General features: G+C 37.7%; 1 protein-coding gene and 1 non-coding gene across 2 annotated transcripts in view; one reads left to right on the forward strand and one right to left on the reverse strand.

The window, feature by feature from the left end:
- ARIH1 (ariadne RBR E3 ubiquitin protein ligase 1) overlaps positions 1 to 26,017 on the forward strand; it is a 126,332-nt gene that overhangs the window by 20,424 nt on the left and 79,891 nt on the right. The gene's annotated exons all lie outside the window — the stretch shown is intronic.
- Positions 14,916 to 15,019, reverse strand: LOC112856556 (U6 spliceosomal RNA). The gene has a single exon (XR_003223128.1). It is a non-coding gene; the product is annotated as a U6 spliceosomal RNA (small nuclear RNA).

The following is a 26,017-nucleotide window of genomic DNA, read 5'->3' on the forward strand; positions in this document are numbered from 1 at the left end:
TGGCTTAAGACTTCATTGCTATGGCCTATGAGTCCAAATAAATAATAAACAAGAGTCAGACAGAGTCAGAAGTATACCACATTCCCCCTTTAAACTTTACAACCTACAAATGTACCATCCTCAAGAAAATTTCAAGTCAGAATCGCTATTACAATATTTACTATCTTGTAGCCCAGTGTAAGCATTTAGAAACACGAAGTTTTAACATTGAATAATAATTCCACTACTTGACCTACGTTATAGAATGCATTTATACTGTGCAAAATTGTGTTCTTGATTTATGTATGAAATTACAAACTAAGACCAGTGGTCTGCAAAGCCTAACAACATTCTCCTTGTGATAGAAGCACCAAGAAATTTTGGAAGAATAATATTGTGAAATTGTTACAGATTCACAGGATAACAAGTGCTTGATATGTTTAACCGGAAAATAGCTGACTCAACTCATTTTGATCAATAATAAGATAGTTCTTTTGTGAAGTTCTCAGAGGAGCTTATTACTGACCCCATTTAAACTGCTATGTAAGGAAATGTCTTTATCTTTCAACTTCCTGTTCATCACTTCAGTTCTTATGAACTGAAAACTTAAGTAGGCCTCAGATTGTTAATGTGGGAAGAAAGGTATGTATATAATTTTATTCACCAGTTTAGCTTTTTAAATGTAGTAATTCAATTCCATTGGAGCTAAATATTTTATCTTTTTTGTAATCATCTCAACTCATATTGCATTAATATAGAGCTGGGTCCTTGGAATATATGGCAGTGCCTGGAGATTGATTTATAATGTTGCGTTCCATCCTACTGTGAAGATAAAAGGGTGAAAATAGGACTTTAAAATTCACAAAGATCTACTCATCCTTAGGAATGAAATTAGGACAAATAAACAACAGCTAAAGAATTAAGGGTGGCAGTAAACTTACCTAATCACTGTTTTTGATTCACACAGAGTCAGATTAACAAAGATAAAAAGGGATCTTAAAGGTTGTTTTGGCCAACCACTTATTAAGTACTAGCTCCCTGTTAAATAGTCCCTGAGACTATTCTTACAGTGACTTAAACCCTCACAACCACTTCTAGAAGTGAGTGCATTTCATATTTGAACAGCTGTGTTTTCAGCTTTTTCCATATATATATATATTTTTTTTTAAGTTCATTTATTTTGAGAGCGAGAGTGTGCATGTGCGCTAGCAGGGGATGGCCTGAAATGAGAGGGAGAGAGAGAATCTGAAGCAGGCTCCATATGTCAGTGCAGAGCCCAACACCAGGCTCCATCCCATGAACCGCGAGATCATGACCTGACCTGAAATCAAGAGTTGGACACCCAACCGTGTCAGCTACCCACGTGTCTCTTGACTTTTTCCATATATTAATATCTGTCTGTAGCTTTTTTTTTTTTTTTTTTTTGCTTGAACCTACCTGCTTCTAACTCTTCTTCCTGATGGCCGTTTTATTAAAGACTGATTTAACATCGGAGACTACCAATGCATTAAACTATATCCAGGCTAACATTTTTTTGGAGGGATGTAGAATCCAGATATAAGGCTTTTGCTTTACTTCTTATGGATTGTTGATTAGGAAAATTATTCACTGGTATTTTGGATTCAGATTTGTGGGTGTCTGCTCAAGCAAAGTTACATAAGGTGGAACACTACAGCAGCACATGTGCACCCTGTTCAGTTAAATAAATGCCAGAGAAGGCAAAGGCAGATCTGTTTATTTACATCCTCATTGCAGGCATTGGAAGGTTTTGCAGTAACAATAGGTAATTTATCTTTATGTTACGATGTTACTAATAGTTTTATGTTCTATATATCTCCTTGGACTCTGCATTTATAAAAATAAAGGCAGTTGCTAGACAGTGTTAACTAGTTAGCTCTGAATAAAATGTTTTCAACTACCTTTTTAAGCTTCTGGGTCTTTTAAAATGAAGAGTATCCTGAAACTGCAATGCAAACTTACTGTGAATCCAGATTTTCTTCATTTTGTGTAACCAACACATAATATAGAAATAAGTTGCATGCTGAGGTCAATATAATTGAACTCTCCTCTTATAACCTTTGATTTAAAAAAAATTTAGGGGCACCCGGGTGGCTCAGTCGGTTAAGCATCCAGTTTTGGCTCAGGTCATGATCTCACAGCTCAGGGGTTCAAGCCCCACGTTGGGTTCTGTGCTGGCAGCTCAGAACCTGGAGCCTGCTTCAGATTCTGTGTCTCCCTCTCTTTCTGCATCTCCCCCGCTCATACTCTGTCTCTCTCTCAAAAATAAATAAACCTTAAAAAAATAAAAATGAAAAAGATTTAAACCTCAGTATTCTAAGACTGTTGATAAGACATTTTTTAGGATTAAAAAAAATTGTTTGACTATGCATGTATTTTCTTGGCTCAAAATTCAAAAAGTAAAAACTCTCCTACCTTAATGTGTTCACTACCTGATTCCCTCCCTCAGAAGTGATCACTTTAATTAATATCTTCATTCTTACTAATACTTTTCTCTTAAAAGTAGAACCTCTACCCTTCTCCTAACTTGATTTTTATCCTCCTTTTGAGACCCTAAATGTTTTCTTTTTTCCTGTCTACAAAGTTGTTTTATTAATTTAGGAACGTAAAAATGCCCTGTGTATTCTATGGCATCTCTTGTAGTAAGCACTTTGGAATATTTAGACCTGCAGAAGCCTGTGAAAACTGAAACAGGGTAAAAGCTCATCTCCTGCCCATCTTTTTTGGTAATAAAATGAACTAGGAGGATACAATGCTTTCCTCCTGAATATTCACTTTCTCTGTCTCCAGGTTGGAACAAGTCCACATTCTTTTTTTTCTTTTTCTTTTAAGGTGTGTGTGTGTGTGTGTGTGTGTTCGTGTTCTGCAGCCACCCAACCAGCCAGGGCTTCTTGTGTTCCAGTTCTTTGCATTCTAATTCAACTATACTTTTGAGGAAAATGTATGAAAACGAAGCACATGTATAAATTCCTACAATTGGGGCGCCTGGGTGGCGCAGTCGGTTAAGCGTCCGACTTAAGCCAGGTCACGATCTCACGGTCCGTGAGTTCGAGCCCCGCGTCAGGCTCTGGGCTGATGGCTCGGAGCCTGTTTCCTGTTTCCGATTCTGTGTCTCCCTCTCTCTCTGCCCCTCCCCCGTTCATGCTCTGTCTCTCTCTGTCCCAAAAATAAATAAAAATGTTGAAAAAAAAATTAAAAAAAAAAATTCCTACAATTGTAGAGTACTTTTGATTGTGATTGTATAGTTATTTGTTTAATGAGTGAATCTAATCAGTTTAATTTTTATTAAACCAGAATGTCAAAGATTTGACACCTTTTTTTTTTTTCTAGCTCACTTGTTTGTGTGTCAGAGCGGAACAATTGCAGTGTATACTAACAAATCTTTGAAGAGAGATAAAAAAGGAGTCTCTCTAGGTCTGCCTTACTTCCTAGGGAGGCTTTCTGTGCTCTAGCTACCCCATGTTGATTGGGGGAGGGCTGCCTACAATTGCTTTAAGAAAGAATTAGCACCACCAGAAGCAAGGCTTTTGGTCAGAACTACTCATTTCTATAGTGTGATATCAGCCATGTAGATGAAACTGTTGTTCCAAATTACTGTATTGTGATAAAAGTTGAAGAACCACAGTTCGGGTATGATAAGGATGTGGACACAGCCATAAGCTAAGGAAAAAGTTCATCCAGTCTGGGATTGGACCTTCACGTTTTTGCCACTGTGTCTTTTAAGGTCATTGCTCAATTAAAATGCCTTCAGAACCCTAGGATATTTGGGAGTAGGGGCAGTTGTTTTTCTAAATTATGGGATTGGAGTGGGTAGGAAGGAATTCTGGGTGCTGAGAACAAATTTTTCAGGAATGCCTACGTGTTTCTTGCCTGCTAACGGCCTCACACATGTACTTAAAAATTTTTTTTATTAAGTTTTTTATTTTAATTTCAGTATAGTTAACGTACAGTGTTATGTTAGTTTCAGGTGTACAATATAGTGATTCAACAATTCTATACATTACTCAGTGCTCATCATGACAAGTGTACTCTTAATCTCCATCACCTATTTTGCCCATGTCTCCACTTCCCCTCTGGTATCATCAGTCTGTTCTCTGTAGTTAAGGGTTTATTTTTTGGTTTATCTCGCTCTCCTTTTTAAAATTTTTTTCCTTTGCTTTTCCTTTTTTGTTTTGTTTCTTAAATTATGCATGAATGAAACCATATGTTATTTTTCTTTCTCTGACTGGCTTATTTCACTTAGCTTTATACTCTCTAGCTCCATCCATGTTGCAAATGGCAAGGTTTAATTCTTTTTTATGGCTGAATAATATTCCATTGTGTATTATATACCACATCTTTATTCGTTCATCTATCAGAGGACACTTGGACTGCTTCCGTAATCTGGCTGTTGTAAATAATGCTGCAGTAAACATAGGGATTGCATGTATCTCTTTGAGTATTTTTGTATTTTGGGGATATATATCCAGTAGTGTAATTACTGGACCATAAGGTCGTTCTATTTTTAACTTTTTAGGAACCTCCGTACTGTTCTCCAGAGTGGCTGCACCAGTTTGCACTCCTACAAGTAGTGCACGAGGGTTCCTATTTCTCCACATCCTCTCCAACACCAGTTGTTGTGGTTTTGATTTTAGCCATTTTGACAAGTGTGAGGTGATATCTCATTGTATTTTGATTTGCATTTCCCTGATAGTGAATTGGGTTGAACATCTTTTCCTGTGTCTGTTGGCCATCTAGATTCTTTTAGAGAAATGTCTGTTCATGTCTTCTGCCTATTTTTAATTGGATTATTTGGTTTCTGAGTGTTGAGTTATATAAGTTCTTTACATATTTTGGATGTTAACCCTTTATAGGATACGTCCTTTGCAGATATTTTCTCCCATTCAGTAGGTTGTCTTTTAGTTTTGTTTCCTTCTTTTGCTGTACAGAAACTTTATATTTTGATGTAGTCCCAATAGTTTATTTTTGCTTTTATTTCTCTTGCTTTAGGAGACATATCTAGAATAAAGTTGCTACATCCCAGATTAGAGAAATTACTGCCTGTGTTCTTTGTAGGATTTTTATGGTTCCAGATCTCACATTTAGGTCCTTAATCCATTATAAATTTATCTTTGTTGTGTATGATGTAAGCCAGTGGTCAATATTTTGAATGTAGCCTTCCAGCTCTCCCAACACCATTTGTTGAAGAGGCTGTCTTTTTCCCATTGCATATTCTCTGAGGTTAATGGGTTCTTCAAAATAATGCTTCAGTTAATTTAGAACATTATATAAATTGAGTACTTGATTTTTTACCAACTGATATTTCTTTAGCTGCTAAGCTGTGCTGGGGGAATACAAATACTGGGCAACTTTTTATTTTATTTTATTAAAAAAAAAAATTTTTTTTTTAACATTTCTTTACTTCTGAGAGACAGAGCACGACTGGGGGGAGTGGCAGAGGGAGGCAGGGACACAGAATTCAAAGCGGGCTCCAGGCTGTGAGCTGTCAGCACAGAGCCCGATGCGGGGCTTGAATTCACGGACCATGAGATCATGACCTGAGCCGAAGTCGGATGCTTAACTGACCGAGCCACCCAGGTGCCCCTGGGCAACTTTTTAAAGAGGCATGTATAACTAAGTTACAATACAGTGATGTGTGCAGCATATCACTGACATACAAGGTCAGAGAAGGAATGTTTGTTTAATGCTTTTTTCTGGTTAAGTCCTGGTAAGGACTAATGCTGGTGGAAAATGATCTAAAGCTAGATTTTGCAAAATGAATAGTAGTAGCTCACTAGGTGGATGGGATTGGAGAAGGCATTCCAGCCAGAGGAATAGAAGGAGTAGAATGTGCAAAGGCAGAAGCTGTTAATGGTATGGTATGGGAAGGAGTGTGGTAGGAGCTGGGCTAGACAGGTAGGCAATTTATGAAGGGCTTTAGCATAGTTCTAAATGAGATGCATTTATCCCCTAGGACCTAGCAAAACAAATTAATGTGGGATTAGTGTGTAGAAAGACCACTTTGGCAGTATAGGGAATAAATGAGAACAGGATGAGATTAGGAAGCAAGGAGAGCAGTGAGAAGTCTATTTCAATAATTTGTGCAAGAGGGGTGCCTGGGTCGCTCAGTTGGTTGAGCGACCACTTCAGCTCAGGTTGACTTCAGCTCAGGTCAAGATCTTGCGGTTTGTGAGTTCCAGCCCCATGTCAGGCTCTGTGCTGACAGCTCAGAGCCTGGAGCCTGCTTCAGATTCTGTGTCTCCCTCTCTCTCTGCCCCCCTCCTGCTTGTGCTCTATCTCTCAAAAATAAATAATAATAAAACATTTTTAAAAATTAAAAATAGTTTGAGCAAGAAATACATGATGTGGTTAGCAAGGTTGAAATAGACATTCAAGGAATTAGGGTGTGGAATCAGTAGGAATTGGTAAATTTTATAACAGGACAAAAGAGCTAGTGGTTAAGTCTTTGGTATCATATATAGAACTAAGTTCAGGTCCAGCTTTGCTTTTTATCAGTTGTATAACTTGGTGTCATTTATTTTAATAGATGCTCTTTCCTTACCTGTAAAATGAGTAGTTGAAAAATAGTGTAGTTGAAGCTTAAAGCAGCCTTCATTTAACTGACTTCCAGATTAATTGTTCCTCTCCATTCCCTCAATAAAACAGACTTATTTGATGTCCATGGTAAGCTCTCAGCTTGTTGACTTTCCTAGATAAGCAAAGTAAATGGAAAAAAAAAATTTAAAACCCTTTTTATTTAATGTTTATTTTTGAGCAGGGGTGGGGGAGGCGCAGAGAGAGAGGGAGACACAGAATCCGAAGCAGACTCCAGGCTCCATCCTGTCAGCTCAGTGCGTGGCTTGAACTCACAGACTGCGAGATCATGACCTGAGCCAAAATTGGACACTTAATCGACTGAGCCACCCATGAGCCCCAAAATGAAAAAATTAACGTCACAACAGGCCTCATACTTTATGATGCCATTTTTATAAAACATCCCAAATAGGTAAATCCACAGAGACAAAAAGATGAGTGGTTGTCAGAGGCTCTGTTGGGGAAGGGAATGAGGTATGGGGAGTGGCTGCTACCAGGTATGACGTTTCTTTTTGGGGTGATGAAATGTTCTAAAATTAATGGCTGATAGAACTGTGTGTCACAACTCTGAATATAATCAAAACTACTGAATTATACACTTTGAAAGTAAATTTTCAAAGTGGTGTGTGAATTATATCTGAATAATGTTACCCTAGAAAATATTAATAATACACACACCACTTTGACATTTCTGCAGTTGTCCAGTATGTCATTTTATAACTTCTCTTCTTCCAGTATAGGATCATGCATTACATTTGATTATCATGTTTAATTACCTGCTTATTTTTTTGAGAGGTTACAGTAAGAATTGTATAAATGGTTAGACCCATTGAAAATGGGAAGTGTTGGGGCGCCTGGGTGGCTCGGTCGGTTAAGCATCCGACTTCGGCTCAGGTCACGATCTCACAGTCCGTGAGTTCGAGCCCCGCGTCGGGCTCTGTGCTGACCGCTCAGAGCCTGGAGCCTGCTTCAGATTCTGTGTCTCCCTCTCTCTCTGCCCCTCCCCCGTTCATGCTCTGTCTCTCTCTGTCTCAAAAATAAATAAACGTTAAAATTAAAAAAAAAAAAATGGGAAGTGTTTTTCTTCAGTCTTTGTTAAACATGGAGAATGGATCCATGTTATTTTAGATGTATACAAAATAAAATGATTAAATTAAAATGGCTTTTTACATGGGTCTCTAAACTTTTATTTTATTTTGTTTTATTTTATTTTCAAGTATATTGATTTATTTTGAGAGAGACAGAGAGAGCACGAGCAGGGGAGGGGCACAAAGAGAGGGAGAATCCCAAGCAGGCTCCACATTGTCAGCACAGAGCCCATCGTGGGGCTCGAACTTATGAAGAAACTGTGAGATCATGACCTGAGCCAAAATCAAGTTGGACACCTAACTAACAGCCACCCAGTCACCTCTGGATCTAAGCTTTTAATGAAGGTTACTTAAGCAAGCTAGCATTTTGGGATATTAAGGTGTGTTTTAAAAAATAACTTTTAGAAACTTCTTGAAGTGTGAATACTTGTTTGAATGGATTTGAAGTAACCGAAGGACTCTACATAGATTTTAAAGATACTGATGGTAGTTTTGTATATAAATGTTTTACCAAGTCTTGGTAATTGGCCTAAATGACACTATCATATATTCTTTTAAGCACCCAAAGTTACCTAGATGTGGTGTTAGCAACCATTTTTACATAGGAAGACAGCGAAAGGTAGAATGGTAAAATGCTGAAATATTAGTTTTATTTTGTGATTCTAGTAGACTTTGGTATTAGAGAAATTTTCTACATGTAATAATTGCCATATTAATTTTGGTATAAAATGTCTTTGGATGTGATAATTTGTGTATTAAAGAGTAGCCTGTGAAGAAATTGTGTGGCATGGTTACAGAAGTGCTTGCCATATCTGTAACTGTTAATGGTATTAAAAATACTGATTACTGCAGTGGTACTATTTCTACTTGAAAGAAAAGAAATCAAAATTTAGTTTATTTGGGTATGTGTTTGGGAGGACTGTAGACCTGAAGTTCAGGCATTTTGCTTATAGAATATAGATAGATATATTTTCTTCTGGTTTCCCCCTTCCCTTTATATACCTTGATTTTAATTTTTATCAAGTCTGTCTATCTGGCCTTTGCCGCTGTGGCCCATTGATCTGTCCATCTGTCTGTTACAGTGCATATTGGGTACTTCCAGAAGTATGAATTCAGTGATGCAAAGGACAGGCGGGCTGCAGCAGCAAAGGTAGGACAGAATCATTCCAAAGACAAGTCATTAAAGGACCATTAAATACACATATGTGCAAGCACACTTGGCAGCAAGTACAGTACCTCATTATTTTAAGGGCCTACCATTTATCCTGTAAATCTTGAGGACAAGCCTCTTGAGGACAAGCCTGTTCTGACATGACAGACTTGATATATCCATTTATAAAGGGTACAGTTTTGTGTTTTTTAAACGAGAAGCTTACTCGGCACTTAGGCAATAGTAAATTGGTGTGTGCCGTTGTCTTTTTTTTTTTTTTTTTTAATGCTAAATAATAGAAGAAATGATTACATGGAGGGTATTCATGCTGTTTGCTTGATTCATGGGCCTGGTTGGTTAATTTTCAGAAACTATGATGACAGAGGACCCATTTGTAAAACTGGGAGGAAAAGGAGGAAAGCTAGATTGATCTGGCCATGTGTGTATATGTATAAAATATACATTAATATTTATATATCTGATTCTGGAATATTTTGATGGAAATAATTTGAATCTTCCAGGCTTAACTTCTGGAAGGAAGTTTAAACATTTCTATTTCAATGTTTGTACCATTTGCTTAGATATTTGTATCCATTTGCTTGTAAAATGATAGCAATTACAATACCAGTACCTGGCTTTCTTTTTTTAAATGCTATATTAGAATGAGAGAGCAACAGTGTTTTTTATACTGAATTCCAAGACAAAATCACAGGCAAATTTTAAGAACTCAGGCAATATAATGCAAATGTTTGAAGAAAGAGAAATGGAAAGCTTACATCGAAGGTAAAGTATTAGGTTGCTTCTTTATATTACCCTAGTATTGGCTGACAAAGTAAGATTGTAGGGTTAGCTGCATGATACAGATATGTGCATCATTTTCTTTGTGGATATACTTCTAAAAGGAAGGGGCTCTGTTTTTCTAAATAGGTTAATACAGTGCTTTTTAAGGCTTCCCGAATGAAAAGGCAGATACAGGTTTGTATCTGGTTTTCAGTGAAGATTGCTGAATTTTCAAAATGACTATAAAACCTAAGATCTTAAGTATCTGCTGCCTAAATTCTGGCCCAAAAGGCTGAGGTTAGTAGTTAATACTTAATAAACTATATATTATATTGAGGAGAACTAGTCTGCATTCTCTTAAATGTGGAAATGTATTTCAGAGTTTCATGGTATACCATAGTAGAGGTTTTTTGAATCAATTGTGTTGAAACAAGATGTTTTGGTATTTAAGATGGCTCTTTTTTTGGTCTTGGAATCCTTTTTAGTTAACTTTTTTACTCTCTTATTCCATACTTAGCCCTTTCTTCCAAATGTATTTTATGTATTTCACAGTCTAAAGAGAGCATAAATCATTGCTTACCTTGTATGGCAATATTAAAATGAATATTTGTCACGAGCCTATAATTTCTTTAAAACTGTCAAATCTGGATTAATATAAAGCAAACTAATGTAAAGCAAACTAGGGTCATTCTAATTCTGGCTCTGCCACTGTTGACATTTCAAAAGTAATTTCTAGTTTTTAGTTTTTTTCCCCTTTTATTTATTTCTTTAATTAATTTTTAAATTTACATCCAAGTTAGCATATAGTGCAACAGTGATTTCAGGAGTAGATTCCTTAATGCCCTTACCAATTTAGCCCATCCCCCCTCCCACAACCCCTCCACCAACCCTCTGTTTGTTCTCTATATTTAAGAGTCTCTTACGTTTTTGTCCCCCTCCCTGTTTTTATATTATTTTTGCTTCTCTTCCCTTAGGTTCGTCTGTTTAGTATCTTAAATTCCTCGTATGAGTGAAGTCATATAATATTTGTCTTTCTCTAATTTTGCTTAGCATAATACCCTCTAGTTCCATCCACATAGTTGCAAATGGCAAGATTTCATTCTGTTTGATTGATGAGTAATACTCTATTGTATATATATACCACATCTTCTTTATCCATTCATCAGTCAATGGGCATTTGGGCTCTTTCCATACTTTGGCTATTGTCGATAGCATTGCTATAAATGTTGGGTTGCATGTGCCCCTTCAAAACAGCATACCTGTATCCCTTGGATAAATATCTGCTAGTGCAATTGCTGGGTCATAGGGTAGTTCTATTTTTAATTTTTTGAGGAACCTCCATACTGTTTTCCAGAGTGGTTGTACCAGTTGTATTCCCACCAGCAGTGCAAAAGAGATCCACTTTCTCCGCATCCTCAGCAACATCTGTTGTTGCCTGAGTTGTTAATGTTAGCCATTCTGACAGGTGTGAGGTGGTATCTCATCATGGTTTTGATCTGTATTTCCCTTATGAGTGATGTTGAGCATTTTTTCACGTGTCAGTAGCCATCTGGGTGTCTTCTTTTGAGAAGTGTCTATTCATGTCTTTTGCCCATTTCTTCACTGGATTATTTGTTTTTTGGGTGAGTTTGATAAGTTCTTTATAGATTTTGGATACTAACCCTTGTCTGATATGTCGTTTGCAAATATCTTCTCCCATTCCATTGGTTGCCTTTTAGTTTTGCTGATCATTTCCTTCACTGTGCAGAAGGTTTTTATTTTGAGGAGGCCCCAATAGTTTATTTTTGCTCCTGTTTCCCTTGCCTCTGGAGATATGTTGAGTAAGAAGTTGCTGAGGCCAAGGTCAGAGAGGTTTTTGCCTGCTTTCTCCTCTAGGATTTTGATGGCTTCCTTTCCTACTTTGTTTTTGTTTTTTTAATTTTTTAAATGTTTATTTATTTTTGAGAGAGAGAGAGAGAGAAAGAGAGCACAAGCAAGGAAGGGCAGAGAAAGAGAGGGAGACACAGAATCCCAAGCAGGCTCCAGGCTCTGAGCTATCAGCACAGAGCCTGATGCGGGGCTCCAACTCATGAACCATGAGATCATGACCTGAGCCAAAGTCAAATGCCCAGCCGACTTTGCCACCCAGGTGCCCCATCCTTTCTTACATTTAGGTCTCTCATCCATTTTGAGTTTTTGTGTATGGTGTAAGAAAGTGGTCCAGGTTCATTTTTCTGCATGTTGCTGTCCAGTTTTCCCAGCACCGTTTGCTGAAGAGACTGTCTTTATTCCACTGGATATTCTTTCCTGCTTTGTCAGAGATTAATTGGCTACATGTTTGTGGGTCTATTTCTGGGTTCTATTGAGTGTCTGTTTTTATGCCGGTACCGTACTGTGTTGATCATTACAGCTTTGTAATACGTCTTGAAGTCGGGGATTGTGATGCCTTCAGCTTCGGTTTTCTTTTTCAAGATTGCTTTGGCTATTCGGGGTCTTTTCTGGTTCCATACAAATTTTAGGATTGTTTGCTCTAGCTCTGTGAAGAATGCTGGTGTTATTTTGATAGGGATTGCTTTTCCCCTTTTAAGATGCATGTTGGTTATTAATGTCTTCTTTGAAAGGGATTGTTAGTAAGGGTGTGAAGATGGGAACTATTTAACTGGATCTAGATCATTGCTAAGATTTGATTTTTTTTTTTTTTTTTTTAATAGCGTTTTGGGCTCTGACTTCAGCTCAGTTCATGATCTCGCAGTTCATGAGTTCAAGCCCCGCATTGGGCTCTGTGCTGACAGCTCAGAGCCTGGAGCCTGCTTCGAATTCTGTGTCCACTTCTCTCTCTGCCCCCCTGCTCACACTCTCTCGCTCGCTCTCAAAAAAATAAAAATAAAAACATTAAAAAAAATTTAAATAGTGTTCTTATGTCAATAAACACGAATCCAAAGTTGAAATGTATTTTATTTTAGAAGAAAAATAATGTTATATTGGTGTTCTTTCCTGCTTCCTGCTCCAGTTTAGTTTATTCTGCAAGTTGCTATTTTTTCCTTCAGTATTACTGTGGATTTAAAAATTGTACAGTATTTTCTAATAGGGACATACCAGTTTATCTTTTTTTTTTATTGTTGGGCATTTTGTTCACTCGTATTGTGTGTCTTCTTCCTATCATTCCCTTCCTTTTACTTTCTTGACCTAACCTAACCTTCAAAGTGGGTTTGTTGGACTTTGGGTATAGACATTCATAGTTTTTATAAATAAGATGAAATGTTTTCAAAGGTTATTGAGTTTATCTTTTAACCAGTAGTGTGTGAACTGTCATTTTCTTTGCTCTTTTGCTGACACAGTATATTAAGAATCTTTAAATTTTTCATTAGTCTGATAAAATATTATTGGTTTTAATTTAACATTTCTCTGAACTGTCTTTTAATTTAATGTTTATTTATTTTGAGAGAGAGTGCAAGTGAGGGATGGGCAGAGAGAGAATCCCAAGCAGGCTTCATGCTGTCAGTGTAGACAGAGCCTGATGCAGGGCTCAATCCCCTGACCCTGGGATAATGACCTAAGCCAAAACCAAGAGTTGGACGCTTAACTGACTGAGCCACCCAAGCGCCCCATCAAGTGTCACTTCAAGAAAAAACAAATCAAGCTATGAGCAAATTAAGACTTGACTATGATCAAAAAACAAAATGACTTTTTTAAAATCACAAGTTGGAGAAAAGAGCCAAGGTAACAATCGTATATTAAGAACTCATGATGAGGGGTGCCTGGGTGGCTCAGTTGGGTCCCACTCTTGGTTTCCATTCAGACCATGATCCCAGGGTCATGAGATTGAGCCTTGCGCTGTCAGTGCAGAGCCTGCTTGGATTCTCTCTCTCTCTCTCTCTCTCTCTCTCTCTCTGCCCCTCCCCCCTGCTCTTGCTCTCTCTCAAAATTTAAAAAAAAAAACGACACTATTGAACAGTGTTTGTTTTTATGACAGCCCAAATAGTGTATTACGATTATTATGCTTTTTTTTTTTTTTTTTTTTTTTTTTAAACAGGCTTAATGCCAAATACTCTGGACCTTCCCCGAGAACAATGCTTCTGATATCAAGGTCATTTGGATTGTATTTACACTTCTGGAGTCCTCCATCCTGCTGTTGTAATCACTAACTCTTCCCACTAACTCTTGAATTGGACCCTTTTTCTTAGACTTGTGTCTTTTCTTGACTTAATCTCATTTTGCTGGGCTACATCCTTAATTTAACTCCCATGTAACTTTATGATGTTACTCATTGTGGCCCTGATAGTGTCTTTAATTTGTCTTCAAATTTGGTTGCTAGATGGGCTAGCTGGAAAAGTCTGGATTGAATGTTGATGAAAGATAACTGCCTTCTGCACTTACTGTTGCTAATAAGTCCAATACCAGTCTGGTTCTCGTTTCTTGATGACTTTTTTTTTTTAAGTTTCAGCCTTTTCTCTTTATTCTTGGTTGTTTCAAGTCTCTTCATTGTGTTGGGCCTTAGTGGACCCTTTTAACTGGAAGATTTGTGTCCTTTATTTATTTTAAAGTTTATTTACTTTTTTTGAGAGAGAATGCATGCACATGGGTGGGAGGAGGGGCAGAGAGAGGCAGAGAGAGAATCCCAAATGGGCTAGTTGCCCGAATTCACCAACATGAGATCATGACCTGAGCCGAAATCAAGAGCTGGACACTTAACTGACCAAGCCACTCAGGCACCCTCAGATTTGTGTCCTTTTAAAGCTTTGAGAAATGAACTTATAATACTGCTTTGGTAATTTTCTTCCCTCTCCTCTCTTTCTGGAATTCCTGTTAGGTGATTGTTAAAAACAATGGATAGTGGCTTAAATAAAAATGATGATAAAACTACACAAGAAAGACTGGAGGGAAGGTGCATGTAAGAGTGCAAAATCATCATCAATGAACATTGTGATAGATGATATCTAAAATAGAAAGATAGTAACTATCTGAGAAAGCATATTATTTGGGATAAAAGTACTAGAAGGAACAGTGAAAAGAATTTAAAATACTTGCCTCAAAGGATTGGAAATCAGTATTGACTGAGATGTGGCAGAGAGGATTGTTAAACCTTGAGGTTATAATTAACTTTTAAAACTATGCACATACACTAAATTTAAAAAATGCTTAAACAGTGATTCAGTTCAACCCCATTATTAAAGATCCACATTTAGTGATACTGTCATTATTTAATTACTTATTTGGCTTTTTTGTTTTTATTGTGCACTATGTTAATATACTGGGTAAACTTCTAGCAGGAGTAGGTGAGCATAACCAAGTTATTTTTAATCAATCAGGAAAATTCTTCCTTAATTGATCTCCCAACTCTTTGACACAAAAATGTGGAACACTTCCTGAATTTGCATGGCATCCTTGCACAGGGGCCGTGCTAATTTCTGTATTGTTTTAGTTTTAACATATGTGCTGCCACAGTGAGCACTGATCTTCATTCTCTAAAATCCTTTCAGCAAGTATATGTAGAAGTGTTCTTAGGCTAGGTATTCATTATAAGCTTCACGAAAAGAGGATGATTCCGGTTGTATATGCCATGTGTTCCTTTTGTCATGATTGTTAATCATTGAGCCTGTGTTTTTTGAGAATAATTGGCAAGAAAATGTACTGGAGATGTACATGGCCTGTTATAGCTTGGTTATAAAACTTTCTTTAAATGATACAGGAGTATGTATGTGTCTATTTCAAGATCATTTGAATTTATGGCTACTTCTTGAGCTTTAAAGAAATTTACAGTGGCTTTTTTTAAGTAAGATCTTTCTGAGATAAAAATTAAAACCCCCATACTTTTTAAATAAGCACTATGGTTTTCAGAGAATCTCACTTGTGTTTATATTGTACAAATTTTTGTATGCCATCTATACATACATGGAGTGTCATTAAGAAACTGAATTGTTAGAATCCTACCACTTATCAATAGGTATTTTGAGTTGCTATGATAAGAAAGGAGGAAGTACTAGTTCAAATTATGTACTGTTGGGGCGCCTGGGTGGCGCAGTCGGTTAAGCGTCCGACTTCAGCCAGGTCACGATCTCGCGGTCTGTGAGTTCGAGCCCCGCGTCAGGCTCTGGGCTGATGGCTCAGAGCCTGGAGCCTGTTTCCGATTCTGTGTCTCCCTCTCTCTCTGCCCCTCCCCCATTCATGCTCTCTCTCTGTCCCAAAAATAAATAAACATTGAAAAAAAAATTCAAATTATGTACTGTTAAAATTTGTTCTTAAGAAGTAGTTGGGAATGTGTATCTTTTTTTTTTTTTTTTTGAAGTGCCTCCAAAGGAAGATAAAACTATATACAACACTTCTTAACAATATTCAGTTCACTTAACAGAACGAATTCAATTTTGTATGTCATCTTCAGGTAGTTTGGAGATGGCTAGTGGTTGTGTTAAGTGCGGTACATTGAAGTCACTCAGAACGTTTTGGTTGTGTGTTTGTGGAACATTTTCAGTGGTGCCACAGTAGCTATGTATAGAATGCTAATACTTTGGGCTTGACAATTGGAACCCAGAGGTGAACGTGTGAATAGATAACTAAGAGGATTCTTAAATAATTCTCTAACAATTCTGAATTACTGCAAAAATAGTCAAGTAACATAAAGTGGACTATATAGAATTTTCATTTGTGGTTTAAATTAGCTGTTATGCCAGGGTAGTTTGGAATTGGGAGTTACCTGGTTCTTGGACTTTCCTTTAAATTCTTACCCTTTTATCTGTAGGAATTTTTCTTCCTCTCAAAGAGTATGGGGATTTTTTCCCCTTCAGTTAGGAGACTGAGACCCAAGAAAATCTTGCCTTGAATGGGGCTTCATGTAATGGTAAACGTTTAAAACTAGGGTTAGGGGCGCCTGGGTGGCGCAGTCGGTTAAGCGTCCGACTTCAGCCAGGTCACGATCTCGCGGTCCGTGAGTTCGAGCCCCGCATCAGGCTCTGGGCTGATGGCTCAGAGCCTGGAGCCTGTTTCCGATTCTGTGTCTCCCTCTCTCTCTGCTCCTCCCCCGTTCATGCTCTGTCTCTCTGTCCCAAAAACAAATAAATGTTGAAAAAAAAAATAAATAAATAAATAAATAAAACTAGGGTTATATTTGTTGGAAGTGACTTGGCTGTTCATCAACTAGATGCTAAAAGCATATAGTGCTATGTAAAGCCTTCAGTTTGTTTTTCTGATGTAAAATACAAGTTTTACCTAACATTGTTTATACTGTTTACATAAGATATATCCCTTCCATCACATGCCCCACTTTGGTTTGGGGTTGAATACAGAATAAATCAAATGATACATACAGTGATAGTATCCTTTCTTCTATTAATAGAAACATTTTATTTCTTTTACTAAATTTTGATTAAACTCTTGACATTCTCTAGAGGTGAAGTCTTGGCTCTCCAAATTTAAGATGACATAGAAGGAAGTAATTGCCTTCATAATATGCATGTACAAGGGCAGGTGAAGAACAGCAAAGCCAAATTTGAGATGTTATTGATGGTAGTTGGCTAAATGTATTCATTAGCAAGTTTGGGTGCAACAGGATTACATGTGGAGTTCAAATGCATACCTCAGCACAATTTCAAGTTAAGTGTCATGGATCTACAGAATTCTATGTAGTTGGTCAAAACTTGTCAGTGTTAAATTTTCATTTTAATTAATGTCCAAGGGTAGTGAGTGAAATTGTGAACTTTTTGCTGAAGTAATCTCCAAGCAGCATCTTCAATGGGAAAGTCTCCTAACAACATGACCTTCAACATTTTACTCTTGTCTTTTACCTTCCTTCTTGGAGGGTAGCTTAAAAGTAAATATTCGAAACTGGAAACTTTGAGGATTAGTGTTGTTTAGTTGTACATTTGTTTTAAATGCATACAGCTTTTAAGCCATTTGGGAATTCTGTGATGGTCTTCCTCAGTTCTGTGAAGTACCTTTTTGTGCTCTGTTGGGCTAGAAAGCCAAAAACTATTTCTTTTTTCTGCTGTTCCTCTTTCCTTTTTTTTTTTTTCCTGCAATTGTAAGGATATGAGATTTTTTTTGCAGTAGCAGAAATGTAGCATTGCATTGGCCATTCTTCTGAAATATCCAGAGGCATTTGTGGCAAAGGCAGCAGATAGACTCTGTTTTGCTTTGTACATCACCTGGCTTCTTGGGTATCTAGAGTCAGTCGTGGCAGTGGTAATGATGACTTCCTGATTCTAGCTTTCTAATCCTTGGATCATCTCCCATTCTTGAATTTAGTGGTTCCATTGGTGGCTTGTACAGGAAGAGCTCCTTGTGACTTAGTTGTGTAGTATTCTGGTCTCGTTCTTGTACTGTCCACTCCTCCAGTCCATCTACAAATCAAGCACTCAATTCCTTTTATTAATTCCTCCTTTGCCCAGAATATCTATTTAGTGGTTTTTACACCCTTCATCAAATCCTGAATAATCAAAATCCAGAGCATCTTTTGGTGACAGATACTACTCTTCCATTTTGTATATGGTACTGTGTGAACTTTGGATACATAAATAATTTATTCTGTTGAATGTCATTTATTAAGCATTAATTATATTGCAGCTTTTTAGTGATTCTTAGTATAAAGCTCTCAACATACTTCTATATCTTTTAAGAGAAGAAAAATTATACCTGAATTACATATAATAATTTCTTTTTTTCAAAATGTTTATTCATTTTTGAGAGCGAGCATGAGTGGGGGAGGGGCAGACAGGGGGACAGGGATCTTAAGGAGACCCCGCTGACAGCAGCGGCCTGATGCGGGACTCGAACTCACGAACCATGAAGTCATGACCTGAGCTGAAGTCAGATGCTCAACCACCTTTACATGATAGTTTCTTAAAAAGAAGTCAAGTATTTAAAATTAAGGAGAAATGGAAATGAAACCTTTCAGAGTTAGTATAACGAACTCTCAGAACTTCCTGTAGCTTGTATCAGTGCTTGTCAAACTTCACTATGCATATGTATCACTTCAGAAACCTGTGGGAGGCACCTTTGAGAGTCTGGTTGAAATGATTCAGTAGATGTGGATTGAGACTTAGGATTCTGAATTTCTAACAGATTCTCAGGTGATTGATTTTGTGAACTACAGTTTGAGAAGCAAGACTTACACTGTTTTTTGTTTTTGTTTTTTTTTTTTTAATTTTTTTTTTCAACGTTTTTATTTATTTTTGGGACAGAGAGAGACAGAGCATGAACGGGGGAGGGGCAGAGAGAGAGGGAGACACAGAATCGGAAACAGGCTCCAGGCTCTGAGCCATCAGCCCAGAGCCTGACGCGGGGCTCGAACCCACGGACCGCAAGATCGTGACCTGGCTGAAGTCGGACGCTTAACCGACTGCACCACCCAGGCGCCCCGATAGTTGATTGTTACAAAAGTAATACAGTACAGAAAAAAACACATTTTCACCTCATTCCCAAATAAGCACCTCCCTCAAGGATGGTAACTCTCCAGAGGTGCTTTATTTATTTTTTTCTTTTTCAGAGCAACTTTAATATAAATCCTTTTAAACATTTTATTACATATTGAATATATCATAGAACTTTACCTTTTTTTTAAACTCAAAAATGAAATATTATACATTGCTCAGTAACTTGCTTTTTTTTTTTCACTTAGTGATGTGTCATGGATATCCTTCCATGTGCATGCGTACAGACCTATTTTCTTTCGTTTATTAATTGCTGCATAATGTTCTAAGTATGGATATGGCATAATTTGTAGGCATTCCGCCCCCCCTTGGAAGAATGTAGGTTATCTTTGCCTTATTGCTTTTCCAAATAATGTGCATGTAAAATTTCTTCTCCTTCCCCTTCTACACTTACATATTTCTGCAGAGTAAGTTCCTGGAAGTGGAATCTCTAGATCCTATCTTAGGTCATGTGCATTTAAAAATTGGTTTCTTTAATCTTTATTTATTTTTGAGAGACAGAGTAACAGAGCACAAGCAGGGGAGAACAGAGAGAGAGGGAGACACAGAATCCGAAGCAGGCTCCAGGCTCCCAGCTGTCAGCACAGAGCCTGATGTGGGGCTCGAACTCAAAGACCGCGAGATCATGACCTGAGCTGGTCAGATGCCCAACTGACTGAGCCACCCAGGTGCTCTATGGTCATGTGTGTTTTAAATTTTGTTGAGTTCTGCCAAACTACTCTCACAAAAATTTTACCAAAGTTGCCATTTCGCTAACATGGGACATTTCCCCTCCTCTGTCCCTGCATATTATAAATTTTTAAGATTTTAGCCATTGTGGTAAATTAAAAACACCGTATTAAAGGGGCGCCTGGGTGGCTCAGTCAGTTAAGCGGCCGACTTCGGCTCAGGTCATGATCTCGCGGTCCGTGAGTTCGAGCCCCGCGTCGGGCTCTGTGCTGACAGCTCAGAGCCTGGAGCCTGTTTCAGATTCTGTGTCTCCCTCTCTCTGACCCTCCCCTGTTCATGCTCTGTCTCTCCCTGTCTCAAAAATAAATAAAACATTAAAAAAAAAACAAACCACTGTATTAAGAAGGTTGAATATTTTCTTGTTTTTCAGCTAATTGTATTCTTAGAATTCATAAACCATCCATTTGTGTTGTATTGTCTTCTTATGGACTTGTGTGTTTGCTTATTTACTGTTTATTTTAGGTGTTGCAAATATTTCTATGTAGAACTTTTTATAAAATATGGCTTTTGGGTTCCTAATATTAAGTAAGGCATTACGAAGCAATAGTCTATAAAATTTGGATCAGCAGCAGCTCTCTTAAGGAGCATGTAGATTAAGCTACATGGAAACATACTATAAAAACAAGGCCTTTTTAAAAGAAGTTTTTATTTAAATTTCAGTTAACATACAATGTTAACGTGCAGTTTCAGGTGTACTAGATAGTGATTCAGCACTTTCATACAACACCTGGTGCTCATCACAAGTGCACTCCTTCATCTCTAACACCTATTTACCCATCTCCCTCCCACCTTCCCTTTGGCAACCATTAGTTCCCTCTAGTTAAGAGTTTGTTTTTGGTTTGCCTGTCTTTTTTTCCCCTTCGCTCATTTGTTTTGTTTCTTAAATTCCACATATGAGTGAAATCATACGATATTTGTCTTTCTCTGACGGACTTAATTTCACTTAGGATGGTACTCTCTAGATCCATCCATGTTGTTGCAAACAGCAAGATTTCATTCTTTTTTATGAGCCCATTCTTTTGTAGGAAAATTGTCAAACTGAGTTTTGAGATGGAGTGTATAACCTGTTTAATTTCATTTCAGATCAAATTATGAGATAGATGAAAAGCTATACTTTGAGGCCTTTCTGTGTGTGTTAATTGGGCTAAAAAAGTGTCTTCTTGCTGCTTCATCCTAGACTATTATATTATAAAACCCATTCATTTAATATTGAGCTTTCCCTTTTTAAAAAAATTTTTTTGGATTACATTTATTTATTTTTGAGACAGAGATGGAGCACAAGTGGGGGAGGGGCAGAGAGAGAAGGAGACAAAGGATCCAAAGCAGGCTCCAGGCTCTGAGCTGTCAGCACAGAGCCCGATGTGGGGCTCGAACTCACAAACTGCAAGATCATGACCTGAGCCAAAGTCAAACGTCTAATGTCAAAAAATAGTTGCCTCCCCACAGTACTAATCATTGGAATGTTACTCAGTAACTTGATTGGGTCTACTAGGAGATCTGTCACATTCTTTTAAACGTAGGCTCTGCATTCATGTGTACAACTAGAATTGTGGTTCTTCATCTTGGCTGTGTAATGGAATTGCCAATGAGCTTTCAAAAAATGGTAATGCACGGGTTCTTTCCTTACACTCGTCCGATGATGTATTTGTTGTGGGGTGTGGCCCAATACAGGTGTTTGAAAGTTCCTCAGATGATTCTAAAATGCTACCCACATTGAGAACCACTTGATCAAAGAATGGAGGATGATAGTGCATTGATATTAAGGCCTCAGCTGGGACAGTTGGCATGTTCAGATTTACTTTTCAGGGCAAAAGCAGGGGGTGCCTGGGTGGCTCAGTCCTGTAAGCGTCCCACTCTTGATTTTGGCTCAGGTCATGATCTCACAGATTCGTGAGATTGAGCTCCGAGTCAGGCTCTGCACTGATGGCACAGAGCCTACTTGAAATTCTTTCTCTCCCTCTCTCTGTCTGCCCCTCCCCTGATTTTGCATGCTCTCTCTCTCAAAAAATAAATAAACTTTAAAAAAGTGCAAAAGCAGAACTTTGTAGATACTTTCAAAGCAAACACTTGCTATCACCTTAGAATGTAATTTTCTTCAAATTACTACAGTATTACACTTCTATATTCATATTAGAGTTCTAAATGTATACTCTTTCAGAGCTCTCACAGTTGGAAACTATTTAGAGCAGTAGTTCCTAATTCTGTCTGCATATTACTATCATCTGGGGAATTTTAGGTAAAAAAAAATTTGAGTAAGAAATTCACATACCCATGTCCACTCCAGATAATTGAATCAGAATTGCTCTGGTGAAGTTTAAGTATTGATATTTTTAGAGTTCCTAGGGAGATTTTAATACATAGCCCAAATGAGGGACCATTGTTTTAGAGTTTACAGCTAGAGAGTATATGAGATTTCAGATTGTGTTAGGTCTTTTCTTGCTTTGTTTATATCTTTAAAAAAAAAACCGCCAGTAAGAATAGGATGAAGAGTTATTTCAACCAAGGGCTTGAATTGATGTTCTACACAACTAATCAAGAATTTTGGTAGCACGCATAGGTGATTTCTCTCCTTTTATTAGTCCCCAGCCTAAAGCATTTAAATCAGAATCTTTTAAGGGTGGTACTGTAAGCATACATTTTTATAAATTTTTCCTAATATTCAGATCCTATTAATCTGTTTCATCTTGGGTCAAGTCACTTAACCTCTCTAACCTTATCTGTAAAATGTGAATAATGCCTACCTTATATAAAGTATCGATGTGATGACTAAATCAAATAATAATGTATATAAAGTGCCTGGCATTGAATAATTTCATGTCTGTGTTCTATTCAGCATTGTTCTTTTGACACTTGTACTTTCTTTCTTTTTTTTATTTATTAACTTGTTTTATTTTTTATTTTTTTAAATTTACATCCAAATTAGTTAGCATATAGTGCGACAATGATTTCAGGAGTAGATCCCTTAGTGCCCCTTACCCATTTAGCCCATCCCCCCTCCCACAACCCCTCCAGTAACCCTCAGTTTGTTCTCCATATTTATGAGTCTCTTCTGTTTTGTCCCCCACCCCCTGCCGTTTTTATATTATTTTTGTTTCCCTTCCTTTATGTTCATCTGTTCTGTCTCTTAAAGTCCTCATATGAGTGAAGTCACATGATTTTTGTCTTTCTCTGACTAATTTCACTTAGCATAATACCGTCCAGTTCCATTTACGTAGTTGTAAATGGCAAGATTTCATTCTTTCTGATTGCCGAGTAATACTCCATTGTGTGTGTGTGTGTATGTGTGTGTGTGTGTATATATATATATATATATATATATATATATATATATATATACACATACATATATATACATCTTCTTTATCCATTCATCCATCGAGGGACATTTGGGCTCTTTCCATACTTTGGCTATTGTCGATAGTGCTGCTATAAACATGGGGGTGCATGTGTCCCTTCGAAACAGCACACCTGTATCCCTTGGATAAATGCCTAGTGCAATTGCTGGGTCGTAGGGTAGTTCTATTTTTAATTTTTTGAGGAACCTCCCTACTGTTTTCCAGAGTGGCTGCCCATTTTCTTTTTAAATGTTTATTTTATTTTGAGGGAGAGTGGGGAAAAAGCAGAGGGAGAGAGAAAATCCCAAGCAGGCTCTGCACTGATAGTAGGGCTCGATCTCACGAACTGTTGAGATCATGACCTGAGCCAAAATCAAGAGTCAGATGCTTTAACTAACTGAGCCATGTAGGTGCCCCATTCTTCCCCCCTACCCCCGCCTCATTTTTTTACGTAGGCTTCACACCCAGTACAGAACCCAACACAGGCCTTAAATTAACAACCTACCCCTAAGATCCAAGATCTGAGTCAAGATTCAGAGTCAAACTTTTTACCTACCGAGCCACCCAGGTACCCCGACACATATTGTACCTTAAACAGTCACAACTCCATTATAGGTGCTCCAGTGTAGGTTAAAAACTTTTACACTTAATATTTAAAAATTATATTTTAATTTACATAAAATTTATACTTTTGGTGTACAGTTCCATGAATTTTGACCAGTGTCTGGAGTTGTGTATCCACTACTACAATCTACACACAGAACAGTTCCATAGTGGCCCCCTAAAAAATTCCTTCCTTCTACCCTGTTCGTTCAAATCCTCCCCCACCCTTAATTCTTGGCAGCCAGGGATTTATACTAATCCTGTAGTTTTACTTTTTCCAGGGTGTCATATAAGTGGAATCATACAATATGTAGCCTCTTGAATATGGTTTCTTTCACCTAGAATTTGCATTTGAGATTCTTTCATGTTGTTATATATATAGCCATAGTTCTTTTTATTGCTGAGTAATATTCCATTGTTGGACATACCAGTTTGTTGGATCCATTCCCCAGTTGTGGAACATTTGGACTGTTTCCAGTTTTTGCCAGGTACTAATGAAGCATTGTAAGCCTCCTTATATAGGATTTTGGGTGAACATAAGTTTTAGGGTAAATTCCTGATGAGATTTTGAGGTTGTAGTAAATATGTGTTTAACCTTATAAGAAATTGTTAAATATTTTCTTGTTGGCTGTATTATTATGCATTCCCATCAGCAGTGTATGAAAGTTCCAGTTGTACCACATCCTCTGCAGTACTTTGTATTGTCTGATAGGTTCCTTCTCTCCCCACACATATTCTAGTAGGCTTATGGTGGTGACATTGTGGCTTCAATTCCTGTGTTCCAAATAACTAATAATGTTCAGCATCTTTTCTTACTCTTTTTCGTGTCTCTATGTAGATTTTCTTTGGTAAAGTGTTCAAATCTTTTACCTACTTTTAAAATTGGGTTTTTGTTTTATTAGGTTTCGGGAGATTTTGAAAATTTATGTGTTCTAAATACAAGTTTTTTGTTAAATATGATTTGCATATATTTTCACCTAGCCTCTGGCCTGTCTTTCCATTTTATTAAGTGTTCTTTCCATTTTAGTGAATTCCAGTTTATCAGTTTTTCTTTTTTTAATTTTTTTTATCGTTTATTTATTCTTTTTGAGAGAGAGGGAGACAGAATCAAATGCAGGCTCCAGGCTCTGAGCTGTCAGCACAGAGCCTGACGTGGGGTTTGAACCCACGAGCCGTAATCATGACCTGAGCCAAAGTCGGACACTGAACAGGCCACCCATGCACCCCCAGTTTATCAGTTTTTCTTACGGATTGTGCTTTTGTTATCTAAGAACTGTTTGCCCAAACCAAGACCACAAAGATTTTCGCCTAGAAGTTACATAGTCTTATGATTTACATTTGGGTCTGATCCATTATTAATTTTGTGTAAAGTCTTTATAGGTTACAGTTGATTAAAAAAAAATAGATGTCTTAATGTTTATTTATTTATTTATTTATTAAAAAAAATTTTTTTTTTTTTCAACGTTTATTTATTTTTGGGACAGAGAGAGACAGAGCATGAACAGGGGAGGGGCAGAGAGAGAGGGAGACACAGAATCGGAAACAGGCTCCAGGCTCTGAGCCATCAGCCCAGAGCCCGACGCGGGGCTCGAATTCACGGACCACGAGATTGTGACCTGGCTGAAGTCGGACGCTTAATCGACTGCGCCACCCAGGCGCCCCAATGTTTATTTATTTTTGAGAGAGACAGAGTGTGAGTGAGGGAGGGGCAGAGAAAGAGAGGGAGACGCAGAAACCGAAGCAGGCTCCAGGCTTTGAGCTGTCAGCATAGAGCCTGAATGAACTGTGAGATCATGACCTGAGCTGAAGTTGGAAGCTTAACTGACTGAGCCACCCAGATGTCCCTATAGGATGTCTTAATCATTGTAGGATTGGTTATTTTGAAAAGGTTCCCCCCCAACCCCCGACCCTTTGAATTGTTTTAGCACCTTTGCAAAAGCTCATTTTGCCATATTTGTATGGATCTGTTTCTGGCTTCTGTTCCTTTGATTGTTGTGTCTATCCTTTTGCCAGTACTGGAGCTTTATAGTATGTTTTGAGATCAGGTGGTATTCTTTCCTTCCCTCCCCTCCTCTCTTCTTAATAATAACACTTTATTTTCAGGTTTTTATTTAAATTCCAGTTAACACAGTGTAACATTTCCCTTGCACCTGAGGAACTTTAGCATTTCATTTAGAACAGGTCTCCTGACAGTGAGTTCTCAGTTTTCTTTTGTCTGAGAATATCTTTGTCTTCAATCCTGAACTTGACTTTCCCTGAATATAGAATTCTAGGCTGACAACTTTTGATATTACCCCACAGGACCCTGAGAGACTGTTCTTTTAAAAAAATGCTTCACGCTCAGCCTGAAGCGCCACACAA

The sequence above is a fragment of the Puma concolor genome, chromosome B3 (genome assembly GCF_028749965.1).
Source record: "Puma concolor isolate L17-30 chromosome B3, mPumCon1.1.hap2, whole genome shotgun sequence".
Classification (NCBI taxonomy): Eukaryota; Metazoa; Chordata; class Mammalia; order Carnivora; family Felidae; genus Puma; species Puma concolor.